Below are 13,498 nucleotides of genomic sequence, written 5' to 3'. Positions count from 1 at the left end.
CTACTAAGTCATAGACTATGAATGTCAAGCTGCATTTAGGAACTAAGCTACATACAGAAGATGAGTTACAAAATGAACAAGAAGCTCATTAATATTCTAAGATTAGTAGAGATGCTGAGTTACCTGACAGAAAATGTACAAACTAATTTTGAAAATGAAAGACCAAATGAAGAAACAAGAGTTGAACCAAGATTGTCTAAATATGTCAAAAGACATCATCCTACTTCACAAATTATTGGAGATAAACATGATAGACCAATGACAAGAAATAGATTAATAAATAATACATGTTTTCTTAGTATGAAGGAACCTAAATTAGTAAAAGATGCATTAGAAGATGAAGATTGGAGCAAGGTCATGGAAGAAGAGATAGAAAAAATTGAGAAAAATAAGACATGGACTCTAATTCCCAAACCAAAAGACAAGAATTTGATTAGCATCAAATGGGTAGTTAGAAAAAAAACTAGATGAAAATGATGAAGTAACAAGGAACAAGGAAAGATTAGTCTATTGCTATATTGGAAGGAGTAAGAACTTTACTTTCTTATTTTGCATACAAAGGTTTTAAATTTTATCAAATGAATTTCAAATTTGCATTTTTGAATGGCATATTAGAGGAAGAAGTTTACATAGAACAACCAAATGGTTTTGTTGATGTTAACAATAAGAACATGGTATGAAAATTATATAAAGATCTATATGGTTTGAAACAAGCACCAAGAGTATGGTATGAGAAACTTCATAAGTATCTTGTGAAGATTGGATTTGAAAGAATCGATGATAATGACAATCTATACATACAGACAAAGAAAAGCAAATGTATTTTGTTATTTGAAATATTTGTTGATGATATCATATTTGGAGGTCAAGATGCCTTATGTAAAGCTTTTGGAAATGAAATGAAGAAAGAATTTGAAATTTCTATGTTTGGAGAAATCAAATTCTTTGTGGGTTTGCAAGTATATTATATGAAATATGGTATAGACATCACTCAATCAAAATATGTCAAATAAATGCTAAATTTTTTTGGATTGGAGGATTCAAAACTAGTGAGTACACCTATGGTGACATGACTTCAGTTATCAAAGAATGATGATTCAACTGAAGTAAATCTAACACTGTATAGGTCTATGATTGTATAATTACAATATGTTGTACATAGCAGACTTGACATTGCATTATCTATAGGGATAGTTGCAAAATTCTCCATAAATCTCAGGGACAATCATTTGATGGTTGTGAAGAGAATAATGAGATATGTAAAAGGAACAAAGGAGTATGGTCTACACTTTAAGAAAAATGAGAAATTTCAATTAACAGCCTACACTGACGCTAATTGGGCTGGAAACATTGATGACAAAAAAAGAACCAATGGAGGAGAATTTTTCTTAGACAAGAGACTAGTTACATGGACTAGCAAGAAAAAAAGTTGTACCTCACAATCTATTGCTAAAGCTGAATATGTTGTTGCTGCTATAAATTGCACAAACATTGTATGAATCAAACAACTACTCAAAGATATGAAGAAAGAGATCACAGAACTAGAGATACATTATTGTTATAATACAAGTACTATCAATATATCAAATAATCTTTTGATGGACACAATGACTAATCACATTGCAATAAAGTAGCATTACTTGAGAGAAGTAATTCAAGAGAAAGAGGTGAAGATGGAATATGTTAACATAAAGAAAAAATTGTTGATCTTCACAAAAGCAATACCTACAGATGCTCATGAGTATGTAAGAGCTAAACTAAGGGTGATAACCCAATCAAAAGCTATCTAAGTAACAAAGAGGGGTTCCCTACATCAAATAAGTTGATTATGTTACAAATCAATGCAAAGGATCTTACTTTAAGAGTTTCTTGAAGTAATCAAAGAGCTAAAACTTCAAATTAGTCACAAGCAAGGTGGTAGACAGAGAAGCTGAAGAACCTAAAAACCTTATATCTGCATGTTAAGATGACAATTCTTTGGCATTGTTGTCAAAGAGGGGGAGATTTATTGATGAAGAGGAAAATATCAAGAGATAATTACCCAAAAAGAGGGAAATATTGTTGATCAAAGGAATGATAATTGGAGAGATTACTGATCAAAGAAGAAAATTGATGATCAAGAGATATACAAAACAAGAAAAATAGGAGAAGAGTTACTAAAGAGGGAGAGATCCTAATCTACCTAGCCAGAGGCATATATAATAAAAATATTTAGAGGGAGCTATAAGAAAGAGGTTTTTAACCTATTTAGAAGATGGAAGTTACTGATAGAGGGAGAGACTTCAATAACAAGGACTTAATTTTCTTTTTGGTATTGTTTTACTATTTTAACCTAATCACTTTGGTCAATTTGGTTGAACAAAGTATTTTTGACCATTTGGTTGATCAATTTGGTTTTACATTAATTCCAAAGAGGGAGATTGTTTAGATTAGATTGAAAAAGATCATTATTGAGGGAGATTGTTGTGATTAGATTACAAGAAGGAGATTGTTGAAGAAGATTGCATGATTCAATCATTATTTTTTCACTGATGTCAAACCTGATATTTGATGGTAAGACAACTACTCATATGATTTAAGTACTATCAATTAGTTGATTGATGAAGAGGATTTGAACAAAATATGTAAAAATAACACCTAGAAGAAAGGTTGAGTTATGATTATGTAAAGAATCACAAGAATTAGTTAAGATGGTGATAACATGATGTATTGATAATATACTTAAGGTTACAAAGGTTGGTTACACTAAGAAAGTTTAGAAGAAAAATCTACACAAAGGTTGTCTATCAAGCTTAACCGAGTGAAGAGTAGGTGCTGAGAAAAATCAATACAAGTCAAGCATAAAATCAATTGGAGCCAAGTAAAGTTTAGTTCATGCCAAGCACCCGTAAACTTTAGTTTGTGTCAAGAAAATTTATAGAAGATGTTGAGAAATATAGTGTGTGCTGAGCATCAAAAGCTAGACAATGTTAAGTGGCTACATTATTTAGAAGATCATGAATTTGATGGATCAAATTCAAGAAGTTTGTTTTCTTTGAATTTATGAACTAGGTGGAAATAAGATTGATGAGCTGGTGGTATATAATTCAAGATAAACCATTTTTAGGAAAATTCAAAGAGGATTCTATTGGAAATATATAAGGGGTAATTGAAGGGGGGGGGGGGGGGGGGGGGGGGGGGTGAAATAGTTACTCCTAAAATAAATCCCAAATTCCTTAGATGTCATCAATAAATTTGGACTGAGAAAATTGATTATTGTTGTTACTCAATAAACATACTAAAAATGTTGTAATTAGGTAAATGAAGAGTGTGAATTACTTTTAGTAGATCTTAGGAAATTTAATAGTAATTAATTTTGAAACATGAGAGAAATAACATGAACACATGAGACACTAGATTTAACATGGAAACCCAATATGGAAAAATCCACCAATGTAACTAGTTACTATTTTTGACTCTTCTAAAGGGAGCCCTATTAGGATCCAACTAAGTTAAAGTTTACAAAACACATTGTTAGGTGTGACCCTATTAGAAGATTTAATCACGCTTTTAGGAGTGACCTTGTGAGAGGTCTTAAAACAATTCAATGGAACTATCACCATGTTAGAAGATTTAAAATTAGCTATTAAACTAATTATGTTAAGAGATTTTAGATCACTACTACAATGGTCAAAGAGTAACAATGAAATGACATGATTGTGATGCAACTGAATTACTGATTATAGATCTCTATTTTGCTTCATACTTGATCCTTCCTTGATCAAATAACACTTTTTTGCTCCACAAGGATACCTGTTTATCCTTCAAGTTCACTCTCACTCTTAAATTCTTAATTCAATCAACACACTTGAACACACATAAAAATCACAAGTTGACCTTATATTTATATCATCTAGATTATCAAGTTAGCTCATTACAAATTAGAATAACCAATAATCGTTACCATACTCAACTAGAACCAATACATAAAATAATTAAGCTTCTCATTCCAAAACAAAAAAATCATTTATGAGCCAACCCTACTCGATAAACATTAGTTTTGAGACAATTTCCTATGTTAACCAATAGAAGCTTGATTAACACTACGAACTTACCAAAATCCTTTAGTAATCTAGTGAACTCGATTAACACTGACTCTATCCAACTTTCCCTTCGTTAATCATGTGAACTTGGTTAACACTATTTCCTGCCATAATTTCCTTTGACACCCGAGTGAGCTTGGTAGACACTGTCTTCATAGAGTAAACTTTAGGAATGCTCAATAAATAAATAAAACTATCTTGCTAACTATGTGAGCTGAGCAAGCACTAGCTAACAATTGATATGACATTTGTGTAACATCAAAGACAACACATAATCAAACAATTGTATTCAACAATCTCCCTCTTTGGCATTGATAGCAACACAACATGTCACAGCATAATGAAATTTGAGAAGAAGACTTTCTCAAATAGAAAATTTCTCCTTCTTAGATTTTTTACAAATATTTTTCACAAAGAACTTCTTCTTTCATGTAGTAATCTCCCTCTTTGAAAGAATTACATAACTTCTCCCTCTTGAAATGATAAAAACAAATTTCATAAAGATGTGATAATAATCATCCCCCTCTTTGAGAACACATGCCAAAGACAACACATACCAAATTAGTATCAATGTACCTTGAGTACTAATTCAAATGCAATATTCTCTTGACTATGCTACACCAACTAATTGATCTTTAGCTTGGTTCCTATTGATACAACACTAAAACTTTATTTAGTGAGCTTTAGATAGGGGAATGACCCCTAACCTACCCCTTAGATACAAGAATGCATCCTTAGGTAATGGATTGGTGAATATGTCTACAATATGCTCTTTTGTATGAACATATTCCAATATGATTTCTTTGTCCTACACCATTTCTCTGACAAAATGATATTTCATAGCAATGTGCTTAGTTTTGGAATGCACCATTGGGTTCTTTGATATGTTGATTGCACTAGTGTTATCACAATACATGACAATTAGTTCTTTGATCTCAACCTTCATTCCTTGTAGAAATTGTTTAAACCAAACAATGTTAGAACAATTCATTGCTATTGCAACATATTTTGCTTCTACCATGGATTGGGATGTACAGTTTGGCTTCTTGTTTTTCTAAGATACCAACCTTTTACCAAGAAAGAATGCTCCACCACTTGTGCTTTTTTTGTCATCAAGATTTCATGCCTAATCAGCATTATTGAATACCTTTAGGTCTAATTTTCCTACAAGTTTGTACCACAAACCATAGTTTTTAGCATCTTTCAAATATCTCAAGATTCTTTTGATTGCAACCATATGATTTTCTCTAGGATTTTCTTAGAATCTTGTCACTATTCTAATTGCTAAAAAAATGTTAGGTCTTGTCTGAACTACATATTGTAATTTCCAAATCATTGATCTATTTAAGGTCTAATCTACCTCTTTGGAATCATCATCTTTTGTAATCTTTAGTCTAGTACACATGAGGGTAACAACTGGTTTAGAATATTCCATTCCAAACTTCTTGAGTATCTCCTTGATATACTTAGATTGAATAATGTAGATACCATTCTTGTTCTATTGTATCTGTAATTCAATAAAGATTTTTATCTCACCAAACATGGACATTTCAAACTCTTTTTTCATTTGTTCTAAAAATTCATTGCATAGATCATCATTCCCTATAAATAGAGTATAATCCACAAATATCTCTATGAATACAATCTTGTTATTGAATCCTTCCTTGATATACAAACTATTTTTATCATTAGTTCTCTGAAAACCAATCTATATCAAGTAGTTATGTAGTCTTTCATACCATGCTCTAGTAGCTTGTTTTCGACCATATAGTGCTTTTTGTAATTTGCAAACCATGTCCCTTTTGTTTGGATCAACAAAACCTTCTAGTTTTTCAATGTATACTTCTTCATCAAGAATACCATTTAGAAATGTAGATTTAACATCCATCTAATATACTTTCAATCCTCTGTGAGCAACAGATACAAGTAGAGTCATAACACCTTCTAATCTTGCAATAGGAGAAAAAGTCTCACCATAATCAATGTATTCTTCTTGAGAGTAGCCTTTGCACACTAATCTAACTTTATTTCTTGATACTTGTCCATCTTCATTTAGCTTAGTTCTAAATACTCATTTTGTTCCAATCACATTTTTATCTTCAGGCCTAGGAACAAGGGTCCAAGTTTTGTTCTTATCTATTTGTTCTATTTCTTTTTTCATTACCTCAATCCAACTTTCATTTTTCTATAGCATCCTTAACACTTGTAGGTTCAAAACCAGCAAGTAAACATGTACCTTTCAATATTTTTCTTTTCATAGTAACTTCTACTTTATCTCCAATAATTTGATTAGGTGCATGATGCCTTCTAACATATTTGGCCAATACAGGTTCTTTTCTTTTTGAATGAATTACACTGTCTTCATTTTGAATTTTAACTTATGTCTCAAGTCATTTAGACTCGGTAGGCATGTGCTTGGTAGCCTTAGAATGTGACTTAGGTAGACTTAGGAGGTGAAGTCTCCTTATATTTAGAAATTAAAAAAAACTTTTGTAATCTTCTAGTTCCCTTTTGCTTTCTTCTTTAGTCTTTTCTGCCATAATTTCCTTCAACACCCAAGTGAGCTCAATAGACGCTATCTTCACAATGTAAACTTCAGGAATGCTCGGTAGACAAGGAAAACTATCTTGCTAACCAAGTGAACTCAGTAAGCACTAGCTGAAAATTGATATGACATTTGTGTGACATCAAAGACAACACATAATTAGATAATTGTATCCAACAGATTCTAGGAGAAGTTTCTAGAAGAGATGTGGAATGTGGGATAGATTCATTTTATCCTACTTAATCCATCCTAACCCTAATATTGGATGATGAAAAATATGCAAGAAAATATCTGAATTTCCTATTTATAGGAATGGATTGTTAGAAGAAAAAAGTCGGATTAAGTGCAAGAACTCAAGGAAGACATGGAGTCAAGGTTTCTACTTCATCAAGTGACCTAAGAAAAGAGACTATATTGGCATACTATGAAAAAGGGCTTAAGGATATAAATGCTTGAATGATGAACAAGGTGTAAGAGCTAACAAGTAAGAAGGCCAAGTGGAACTAACGACTGAAATAGTGATCTGTAATCTACAAATGAAGTTGTAAGTTGTTATTAGATCAAGCCTTATTGTTACTTTCTAATAATTGTATCAGTTTAGGGTAAATTGTTTAACTAGGTGAGATTCCAAGTGAATGATCTAAAGTCCTCTAACAAGGCCCACTCCTATAGGATAATTGAAATCCTTTAATAGGGTCACATTTAATGGTGTGTATTATAATCTTTAATAGGGTTGGCCTTTCATAGGCTGCTAGTTCATAAGAGTAAAAAAGAGTAATATGTTACTAGTGGTTTTTCCCAAATTGGGTTTCCACGTAAATCATTGTGTCAAGTGTGATGATGAATTTGTTATGTTTCATGTTTACATTTTTGCAAATTTATTTGATAGTAATCTATAATTTTCAAGTGATTGCCTAATCCTATGGATGCATGCATGATGAATATAAATATTTTATTAGCTCACTAAGCTGTAAAAAATTTTGTTTATACATCTGGACCTTGAATAATTGATTAACCCCCCTTTTAGTTATTCTAAAAGTATTCCAATAATTTGTATCAGAGCCATCTACTTAAAAAGGACTAGTTTAGAGGTACTAGAAGAACAAAGATCAAGATGTCAAAAAGAAAAATACAAAAACTCAATTGAGATAACTTTCCTGCATTGAAAAGTTTGATGAAGCTATACCTTGGAGGACTCAAAGATCATACATAATATACTATTACCATTAAGCATGTTAACTCTTCTGGAGCCCCAACTATTGAGGATATGAGAAAGAAGAAATTACACAACTAGAAGATGTCGAAGATTGCCTCTATACTAAGTTATGTTGAATTTGATGATATTAAAGATCTTGACAGTGCAAAGAAAATGTGGGATGCCCTTGTCACCACCTATGGAGGAGACACCAATGTTCTTAGAGCCAAAGATGAAAGCCTCAGAGGTAAGTTTAATGAAATAAGAATGGAAGAAGGTGAAAATATTGCTCAATATGTTGCAAGGATAAAATAAGTCATTAATGAAAAAAGTGGAGCTAATGGCAAACTAGATGATGATACTATGTTAGGAAAATTTTTAAGAACACTAGTACCTATTTATGCTATTAGAGTCTCTAGAATTCAAGAGCTAAGATGCATACCAAGGAATGATCTATCACTTGAAGGACTAGTGGGTAGACTTACTATTTTTTAGCTATCTAACTTTGATAATTACAAACTTGAGAGTATTGAATCTTCTTTGAAAACTAAAGTGTCATTGAAGGAACTTGATGAGAAGAATAAGAAGAAGAAAAGGATAAAATATGTATCACATCTATGGTAAATCCTTTGGATTAAGGTTCATCTAACAGTCATTTGTAAATATTTTAACTAGGTGACATTCCAAGTGAATGTCCTAAAGTCCTCTGAGAAGGCTCACTCCTAGTAGGGTGACTGCAATTTTTTAACAAAGTCACATTTAATAGTGTGTATTGTAACATTTAACAAGGTTGTCCTTTCATAGAGCATCACTTCAAAAGAGTGAAAAAGAGTACCATGTTCCTGATGGTTTTTTCCAGATTGGGTTTCTATGTAAATCATTGTGTCAAGTGTACTGATGAATCTATTATGTTTCATATTTACATTTTTACAAATTGATTTAATATTAGCCTACAAGTTTTAAGTGATTTCATAATCTTATGGATGCATGCATGATGGAGATAAATGTTTTAGGGGATCACTAAGCTATGAAAAGTTTTGTTAGTACATTTGAACCTTGAATAACTAATTCACACTCCCTCCCCTTGCCTCTCAATTATTGTAAAACTATTCCAATAGATATCAATGCAGTTGCCTCATCTTCATCAAAACCATCCTTCTTAGAAACACAAAGAAGTTCACCATCATGATCATTAGATTCTTCTTCAGCAATGTTACAAGTTTTCTTTCCCTTTTCCTTAAATCCTTTGTTACTAACATCTTTTCGATCTTTCTTTTTTTCTTCATTCTTATTTACTTATTAGAAAATCTTGCTACAATATTACCAACCTCATTATAATTAAAGCATATTATGGTTAACTTACCTTTGTATTTTCCTTTGCCTCATTGAAATTTCCTTGATAGCAATGCTTCTAGTTTTTGTAGCTCTTCAACGTCTATATCACTATCACCAACACCATGTTTGATCTCTTTTTCCTTTCTTATCTTTAGTTAATGTCAACTTTGATTTGAAATAATATTCAACATTCTTAGATTTGAAATTATCAAAATTTCAATTTTCATAAGTAGTGTCTACCAACGAGTCCTTCAAGGGTCATATTACTACCAGGAGTACACCTCAGTTCTTGTATACAAGAGTCTCTAATAACATAGATATGAAGTAGGGTTCTCAATAGTTTTCTAATCACAACCTCATCTTCAATCTATCCATCAAATCCTATAATTACATTAAGAACATCTTTGATTCTTGTACAATACTAGACTATAGTCTCACCATCTTGCATTCTCATTTCATCAAATTTTCCTCTAAGACTTTCAGCTTTGTCTCTCAACACATTCTTTTCTCCTCCATAGATCTTTTGTAGGGCATCCCAAATATTCTTAGTAAAATGACATCCTTTGATGTCATAAAAATATGCATAGCTTACGGCATATGCAATCTCCAACATTGCCCAATTGTGTTCCTTCTTTTGTTTCAATTATTTAGAAGTTGGGGCAGCAGTTGGATTAATATGCTTAGTGATTATAGTTGACTATGCATAATCTCCAAGACCTCTTAGATGTAGACTCATCAAAATTTTCCATGCAAGAAGGTTTTTCTTGTTTAACTTGGGCACCTCCTTTCTGTAATTTTGATCTTTAGCTTAAGTACCTTCAAACTTTTTTACAAGCACTTGATGCTCTAATACCAATTCTTGGAATGTTTAGAATAACTAAAAGAGTGGACAAAGGTGAAATAGATATCCAAGGTCCAAATGTAAAAATACAAATTTTTAGTACTTCTACTTATACTTATGCATGAATTGATTATTCAATATCATAAACTTTTGCATATTTTTGTCCTCGGTCAAAATAAATTTGCAGAAATGTAAACATGGAATTTCACAAAATCAATCACACATTTTGACACCAAGATTTTATGTGGAAATCTAATTTGGGAAAACTAATGAGTAACATGCTATTGATTTTCACTCTTCTAAAGTGAGTCATGTGAGGAGCTAACCCTATTAAAGGTTACAATGCACACAATTAAAAATAATCTAGTTAATGGATTTCAATCAAGATATTAGGAGTGAGCCTTGTTAGAGGACTTTATAAAATTCCATTAGAATGTCATTATGTTAAAGGGTTTACTCATGACTATTAGGTCAACCTTAGTCCAAAGGATTTATCTAGACTAATACAATTATTAGAGAGTAATACCAAAACTTGATCTGATAATAAAACAACTCAATTACAAATTATAGATCTCACATTCAATCCTCCATTCTACTTGACATTCATCCTCTTCATCTCTAATAACTTTTTTTCCCTTCAAGCCTTCTTTCTTAGTATGCCAACTATAGACTCTTTTATTTAGCCACCATATGAAGGAATGCCCTATACTTCTTGTCTTTCTCAAGTTCACACTCTTGGCACATTTCTTCTAGCCTGTTATCTTCTTATATAGACAATTTAGGTCTTTTGTCACTTAACCACAATCATCCATTTTAGGGTTAGGCCAGATTCATTGAAACTTCCAATCTTTTCATTGTATTCCCTTGTAGAAACTTCATTTAAAATCCTCTTTAAATTCATCTAAAATGATTTCTCTTTAATTTTGTACCACTAGCTCAAATTCACTAGCTCAAATTCATTGGCTCAAATTCATTGGCTCAAATTCATTGGCTCAAATTCATCAAATCCTTGATCAAAATCATTTTATTGTCACTTAGCAATAACAAGTTGTTTGCTCAAAAAACAATTTCTTCTAATGCTCAATCAATACTGGATTGTTTGGCATACACTAAGTTTCACTCAGTCGTTATTTCCATCTTCTGATGCTTGACACATACTAAGATTTCTTCACTCGACACTTACTAGATTTCTCTTTATGAACTTACTACTCAGTTTCAACTAAGGTTTTCCTTAGCCTACATTGACTTGCTCAACTTTCACTATTTTCTTGGTCAGGCTTGGCAGAGATATTTCTTTACGTAGCCTTCCTCTAGTTTTTTCTCAAGTATCCTTTCATTATTGCCCTAAGTAGATAAATAATACACTATATCATTGAAGTCTTGCTTGGTCTTAGAGTTCCTTGTATAAACCATATAACTCAACCTTTCTTTGGGTTCTCTTGTTATCCTTTCTTTTCAAATCCTCTTCATCTATTAATCAAATGATAGCATTCAGACCAAAGTAAGCAATTGTCTAACCAATAAGTAGCAGGTTTGACATCATTGAAAAAATAATGATTGTTCCATGATATATTTCATCAATCTTCTTGACTTCAACAATCTCCTTTCAACAACAAGTGTAGGAAATATTGTAGAATGATTTTATTAGAGAAAGCTTGAGTCCATGTTTTATACTTGTTGTGTTAGAACCTAAGAAAAACCAAGAATGGAGAATGTGTACTTATTCTAGAGCTATCAACAAGATCATAGTGAAATATAGGTTTCTTATGCCAAGGATGGATGATATAATAGATTGTTTGAGCGGAGTAAAGTATTCTACCATGATTTATTCGAAGAGTTATTGTCATCAAATAAAAATCAAAGAAGGTGATGAATTGAAGACTTCTTTCAAGAGAAAATATGATTTGTATAAGTGGTTGTTAATGCCTTTTGGTTTGACTAATACACCAATACTTTTATGAGGTTCATAAATGAAGTCCTAAAAAGATTCTTGAGTAAGTTTTTGATTTTCTATTTTGATGGTAATTGGATATTTAGTAACACTAATGAAGAACATCCTTAGAATGTTAAATAAGTATTATAGAGATTGAAAGAGGAGAAGCTACTAATTAATTTGAAAATGTGTTCCTTTACCCAAGAGGAGATTATGTATTTGAGATTTTTTATTTTTGTTGATGGTTTGAGTGAGAATGGATCCTAAGAATGTTAAAACAATTTTAGACTAGCCTATATCTGAGAATGTGGGTGAGGTAAGATTATTTCATAGTTTATTTAGTTTATATAGAAAGTTTATAAAGAACTTTAGTTTAGTTTGTAATGCTATGACTGAGACTATGAGAGGAGATAAAAAAGGATTTCAAGTGGACACATGGAACTGATAAGAGTTTTGTCAGTTTGAAAAAAGGTTGTTGATTTACCTATATTGGCTTTTTGTGATTCTAATAAGGTATTTCAAGTTGAGTGTGACACAAGTGGTAGTGTAATAGGAGTTGTGTTGAGTGAAGAAGGTAAACCTATTGATTTATTTAGTGAGAAATTGAAAGATGCTAAAAGGAATTCTCTTGTGTATGATGAAGATTTTTATTCTACTTTTCAAGCCTTAAAGAGGTGGAAACTAATGTGGGGAGAGAGACGAGAACTAGGGCCAAAGGTACACCCATGCAATCCACCCTACAAGAGTTAACACAATGGAAAAAACAATAAGGAACTGTATATGTGAAAATGCGGGCTATGCTAACACACACACTTCAACATGGTCCTTATTTGCGAATTCATCCCAGAATGAACATTGGATTGTTCATCCAAAAATCAGCCAACAAGGAAACCTATTGGCTTCTATCTAAAGGGATTTTTCTTGTTAGTTATCCTCAGATTTGAGGTGTTAAGCAACTAGACCCTCTAAGAATGAAGGGTTTAAAAGAAAATGTGACTAATCTATATGATATGCAAGTAATCTAGATGAAGTGCAAGAAATTAATCTAAGAAATAGAAGGCATTAATCTAAATGTATGCATTGTTATTTTAAATGAGAATTTAAGTGTAATAACAATATGAAATCTAGGAATGACAACAATTCAATACTATTCAAATTCCAACCCCCGTAATAAGGAAATGAGGGTCTCTTAAATAGACTTTCCTGGAATCCATCAACAATTGAGATCGATTTCAATCAACAGTCAGGATTGAAAATGAAGTTTAGTCATAAAGGAAGATTCCCAAATCAAAGGGAGTTAATTGGCTCAGATATAAGTGTAAGGTTCAATCAACTTACATAGACTTTAGTGTAAAAACAAGTGATTTGAATCATTTCTAATTTGATCAGCAGTAAACTAGAAATTTCCCTTTTTTGAATTGAAGAGAGATTATGAAGAGATATTTAATTTAATAAAATGAGATATGCTCTCATAATTACCTTTTCTTATTAATTAAATAATTCTATTTAATTAATTAGGAATGGCTTCCCATTCAATTAAATAATTTTTCTTAATTAATTATAAGTA

The sequence above is a fragment of the Cupressus sempervirens genome, chromosome 3, assembly GCF_028749045.1.
Source record: "Cupressus sempervirens isolate cs-2001-9-10 chromosome 3, ASM2874904v1, whole genome shotgun sequence".
Taxonomy (NCBI): Eukaryota; Viridiplantae; Streptophyta; class Pinopsida; order Cupressales; family Cupressaceae; genus Cupressus; species Cupressus sempervirens.
The sequence above is the reverse complement of the archived record's forward strand: the minus strand, read 5'-3'. Positions refer to the sequence as shown.